Raw genomic sequence first — 6,088 nt, 5'->3', positions numbered from 1 at the left:
AAACTGATCTATCTGGGATCTAATCAATTACAGGCATTTTAATTATGTACTCTTATTGTATAGTCTCTGTAAAAGCTGCATACTCTTGATTGTATTTGTTAGTTCCTTTGCTAAAGACTATGTTATGTTTTGCATCTTCCTCTATTTTTCTTCTTTTTGTTTTATGCATGCTAAAATGGTGTGTATAGGATGTCATTTGAAACCTTGCATAAACTGTGTGTAGCGTAGTGTTATATTTGTTTTTCTTTCCATACATGCCCACTTGTCTGGTAATATTCTAATTAGGGCTGCCTGCTTGCCTTAGATTTCCTCTGGCATTGCCTTCAGTGTGTGCAATATGTGCCAAACCTACATTCATGTGTCATAGTTACTAATGTGTGTTGGGCTAGCTCCACAGTCTGCTGCTCCACACCTCCTGTAGCCCCAGAGGGAGTACACGAAGGCAGATAAGGAGGCTGGTGTGCTGCTATTTCTGTATGATGTATAAATATATTAATGTTAATATTAATCTTTCCGTTAGCAGAGGTAAGTAGTAGTGGGTTTAGGCCAGGAGAGAAAAATGCATGGTTGCCATAGCAATTAACAATTCAAAACTATATACTATTCTATTTCATAATGTTTTGATGGCAAAACGTGACCTATAAACAGGAAGTTGAAACCCACAGATGCATACTTTTTGTTATTTTACATGTTTTCTCTTCTTTTAAAATGTGTCCAGTATTGTATATTTATGATGTATATTTAAGTAATTATGCCTAAACAGTTATTAAGTAGCATACTTGTGTTCTATCATTTGTGAGACTCTTAAAAGAAAAAAAAAAAAAAAAAAGTGTTAAAGTTTTTGCGTTCCCCTTCCTCCTTGCCAATCATATTACACATTACAGTGCACACTTTTGAAAGGTGAAATCAAAGGTTAAAACTTGTTTCCTCTTTTACCTCACACACAAACCCACACCACGGCCAAAATTTACTTTCATAGCATTGTACAGGGCTGTTTTTCACTTTCGTTTTATAGGGCAAGTGGGGGAGTTTGCAGCTGCCACTTGAATGCACATATGGACAGAGTAGTGGTGAGATGGGGGCAGGGGGAAGTAGCACACTTGGACCCCTCAGTCACACTTTAACACTGTGATGGGGAGAGAAAATGGGCAAAACACTCCAACAACTATGCTATGATAAGACAGACAATTTTTTGTATACATTCTCTTGAAGAATGTACAATAAAGAAGCTAAGATATAAGTTACATATTTTAAACTGTAAACTGTATCTAATAGTATTGAACCCATAATAATTGGATATAATGGTACTTATAATTTCATTTAACTGGTGTGGATGATTAAAATGTAAAAATTCAAACTGTGTGAAATGTTTAAATTGCAGTTCTTATAATTTGTTTTGTCTCAGTGTCATTTGAGGATAGCTGCTTCAATTCCCTGAAGCATATACTTTTGCAAAATGGAGGGCCTCTGTGTAAAATTACAAGCAAAAGAAAAAAGCCAAATGAATAAATATTTCAAAACAGCTGTCTCTGCATTTTGCTTTTAAATTAAATTGCTGAAATAATGTATTAAAATCTAAATGTATATTGACAGGTACCCATTATGTTGTGTGTCGATCTTAAAACTTAATTTCCTGCTCTATGGGCTCATATTGTTTCTATAGATGCTTGTCCAGATAGGGTCCAGAGGGAATTAAGAGCACTTGAGCACACGTCAAATGACAACTGATACTCTACAGACAGCCTACTATTACAACTAATGGACTACATGAATGGGAAGAACCGCAGTGGGCTTCAGTATTTTAAAAATGACCCCTACAAGTTAATAAGGCTAATTTACTTGGCACACACTCACACACATAATGGTCACTGCTTTTCATTTTATGTGACAACCTATTTTTATTTCTTCTGCAGGATCAATATTTGCGGACAACATTGTGAAGAATATAAAAGTTAAAGATATGAAAATGCACTGGATGGCTTGGTGCCCATTCTTGAAGTCAGGATGAGATCAGTTTGGCAGCAGCAGACCTGGGCGGATCCTTGTTCTTGGTAAGTCATGAGGGATGGCCTGCTTGTCTCTGGGGATCAATGAAAGTGGCTTGTCATTGGAGTTACTTCCTGTATAAAGTGAGTTACAAAAATCAGCTTTATAATAAGAGTGCAGGTGAGACAAAGAACGGAAGCAATGACATAAATGCACTCTCTTACCAGGTCATTGTGATGTTGTGGTACATTACTCACGGACTCATTCTAATCTTGCTGATGGGTTAATCCTGAGACAAATGGTTATATTTAGCAATAATATTACTACACACCATGTAGAGGGCTCTATTGGAAAAGATATGTGCTGAGCCTAGCAAATAATACCCATCCATTTAAATGCTATAATGATGTCAGTGACCTTAGCAGCCATTAGTCAATTACTAAAAACAAGAAGGATATTACCATATTACCATAGCATAATAATAATCTTGTTGTATTCAAAATACTGCATGCTTGTATATATTGTACTCAACACTCCATTTTTTAATCTACATTGACTGTTGCTTTGATCACTTCTGGTGGTAGAATTAATACATCTCAAAATCACAAACCAGTGTTCTCTGGATACATGTAAAAGTGAGTATTCAGGATCCATGGCTTAAATGAGATAATAACAAACTCCTAACATGCATAGGATAAATAAAGTAAAATATATCTCGCCTGAACATAGACCATAATGTATCACAAACCAGTCTTTGCCAGTCCTAAAATAAGATAGATGGAGGGACATTATTATAGCCAGCCTGACTCACTAAGCGTTTACTAATCCAGGTGATGGGTTAATCTATGAAACAATAGAAACAATGCATGCACAAACACAGTAAAAACCCTACGTGATGAGCCTGGTAAATACTGTAATAACTATCCTTCCCTATGATCTAAGCAACCATTAGTCAAATAGCCTTCTCTGTGCAACAGGAAGTGCACCGCTCGGCTCTTTTACTGTTGATGGCTTCAGTGCATCGGTGTGGTGCATCAGGTGATGAGTCACAGTCTAAATGAGGTTATCCTTCTATGCAGACATACTGTGAGCGCTGACACCAGAAGCTACTTACTGTCCAGCCATTCCAGCCACACAATATGACATCATTGTAGGCATGAATATGTCCCAGTGAGCTATGTGTCTGTATTTTATATATTATGTATTTTATATATTTGTATTAGTGCAATATCATAATATGTAAAAGCTATATACAAGCTAGAGCTGCAAAAATATATTATTTTTCTGATCAATTCATCTAACAATGATTATTTCAATTACTTGATTTGTTTAGATTGCAAAAGGCTTACAAATATGAAATTTTTATTACATTTGAAGCTCATGATTATTTGATTACTAAATTAGTTGACAATTATCTCAGTTAGATTAGGTGCATTTAACTGATTCTTTTTCATTTCAGCCCCACAAGAAATGAAAACCTTTTAACTCAATCAGTGCTGTAAATTGTACTAGAAGACTCTCAGGTTATCCAGTTATGACAAACCTGTAGAATACTGTCGCACTTCATTATATAGTTGTATCATAGTTTTCAAATTAAATGAGTCAGTTAGTATCAAAATGTGTCTTATTCTTCTTCTCACGTCCCCAAATGTCCTCTTAGTTCCACTTCACCTCAGAGTGAGCAGCAATAGCGGCCAGTAAGCGTGTGTCTGTCAGCCCATCAGTCTGTCCCCTCCCCTGTGCTTTTAGATCTCCCTGTTTAATTTATGAGCTTCCTGTGGCTCCTGTCATGTCTCATTGCGGCCAGAGGAAGGCAGTGAAAATAATGGAGCGTCCCCAAAGACCTGTCCAAAGCACACACCTCACCATGTGGTTGCATAGAGCGGAAGGACAGGGCATGAGTTAGTGTTTGCATGCTCCTTTCACACATATGTCATACGTGAACATTATTTTAACTCTTACAGAAAACAAGAGAGGTAGTCACACTTGAATGATATTTGTGTGATCAGAGATATTATGATGTCTTGCAATGATGCAGCTTCTTATGGTTAATAGGCATACTATTTTGCTTTCAGGGAGTGCTAAAATACAAGTCAGTGAAAAGGTATATCTTGGGCTGTAGCTCATTAAAAAGATTCTTCATTGCCTATACATTCCCTCAATGAATTGGGGGGATGTAAAAAGCTCTCAAAATTAATAGGATTTTGCACAGACATGATGAATACTAGTTGCAAGTGAAATAAGCAGATGAAACTGTCCAGTCCAAAATTCTAGTTAACTCACAGCCCATTTAAGAAAGGCTAGTATTCATTAGCTGTATTGTAAATTACAAGTTGGATACTTGTTATACAGTTTAAATCCAACATATTTGTATTTGTGATACTGAATGGTCTTCCAATAGACTGCAAGGCAATCCACCCATACGAGGTCAGTAAACCTTTGAGTCTGTTCCAAGTCTGATGAAGAGGACTGGGACTGTATGGACAGTGAAAGTAAGTTCAATGTAACTTGATTTGCTGAGGCATCATGGGACCAGCTGCAAATAAAGGTAAAATCTATTGCACTTAACGTTGCATGTCAAAATGTGAGCAAAACAAAAAATTAATATAGCAAATGTACAATTTATTTGAATACATTTCTAAATTGTCAGGGTCATCGCATTCCATAATGCATTACTCAGTGCATCTACGAGATTGAACATCTTTTTGTTTTCCACTTACGATAAATTGGTATGTGATCCAGTAATGTACAAGGACATAAGCCTAGCATAAGAATGAGTCAGCCTCGAAATGTAACTCTTAAAAATTATGCACAATGATTACAAACATTGATTTATTTGGACAGTGATTATTCCCTGTAGTAGCAGTGTGAGGTAACAGCTTGTCATCCCAGCATGTGCTTATTGATTGTAAGTGTTAGCAGATCTGCTGTTGTTGGTTCACCTGAGAAACCCACTGTGATGTGCATGTAGCTTCATTCTGCTCCATCAGTTTCTCTGTGGCAGAAACTGTACACATTTGTATGTATGTCACAGAGCAATAAAACTTGATGATAAGCTATGGCATGATTTTTTTTTTATCTATATCGTGTGATCTTGTGTCCTTTTGTGTATGTAAATAAACAATATTTGCAAACTTCCACTGATCTACTGTAAATTAAACTCTAAATTCAATTAAAAAGATAAATTACTCATTTTTTTGATCACTGGTTCTGATCTGGTGGATCAATCTGCAAAATCCTAATGGACATTATGTTGATGAGTCACTGTTTTAATTATATCATTTGAAGTGGAAAACTGTACCTTTTTTAGGGTGTCAGTTTGCAAGATAACCTAAAATGTTGTATTGTCAAGAGATTAGTAAAAAACATTTTGTTATGGACCATTTTTCAATACATTCCAGGAAAGAGCCCCCTACCTGCTGCCACAGTTTGATTTCCACCAGTACATATTGTTGATTCTAACTGAAGAGTTTTTTTCTGGTTCTGTAAATACCCATACTTGACCATATTAACATAGAAAAATATTACAGCTAAACACATTTCCCATAAATAATGCAGTCTGCCTTAATCCCATGTCCATTAAGTAGTCTGTGTCATAAAAGTGTGAGTTGGATGTGATGTAGCTGGCTGTTAGTGGTGCAGGTCCCATGGGCAGCCTAGAGTAACGCTGGAGGAGGCTTTGTGTGGTGTTAGCGGAGCAAGTGAGAAGGATAAGACACCAATGTGAAAAATAAGGCCACTGCAGGTGGAGAATCTAGGACAAACTTTAGACCACAAAGGTTATCCATCTAACTTGTTTAACACAGGATTTACACAAGTGGATAAGATATAGTCCATGTTTGCACTGTATGTGATTGTATGTCAAATCAGACTTTCGAACACTTAGGTAAGGGACATGGTGATAACATAGGTAGGCTGATTCTTGGTGAAGATTGAGGTCAAAATGGCTTCTAGTCTAAATGAAGATAAGAAATCAAGATGATCAAGAGAGATAGATAAATATGGCACACATGCTGTAGGTAAAAAAAAAAAAAAAAAAAAAAAATAAAATATATATATATATATATATATATATATATATATATATATATATATATATATA

The sequence above is a fragment of the Boleophthalmus pectinirostris genome, unplaced genomic scaffold, assembly GCF_026225935.1.
Source record: "Boleophthalmus pectinirostris isolate CB_2022bp ecotype Guang Dong unplaced genomic scaffold, ASM2622593v1 HiC_scaffold_4, whole genome shotgun sequence".
Lineage (NCBI taxonomy): Eukaryota > Metazoa > Chordata > Actinopteri > Gobiiformes > Gobiidae > Boleophthalmus > Boleophthalmus pectinirostris.
Note: the sequence above shows the minus strand (reverse complement) of the source record.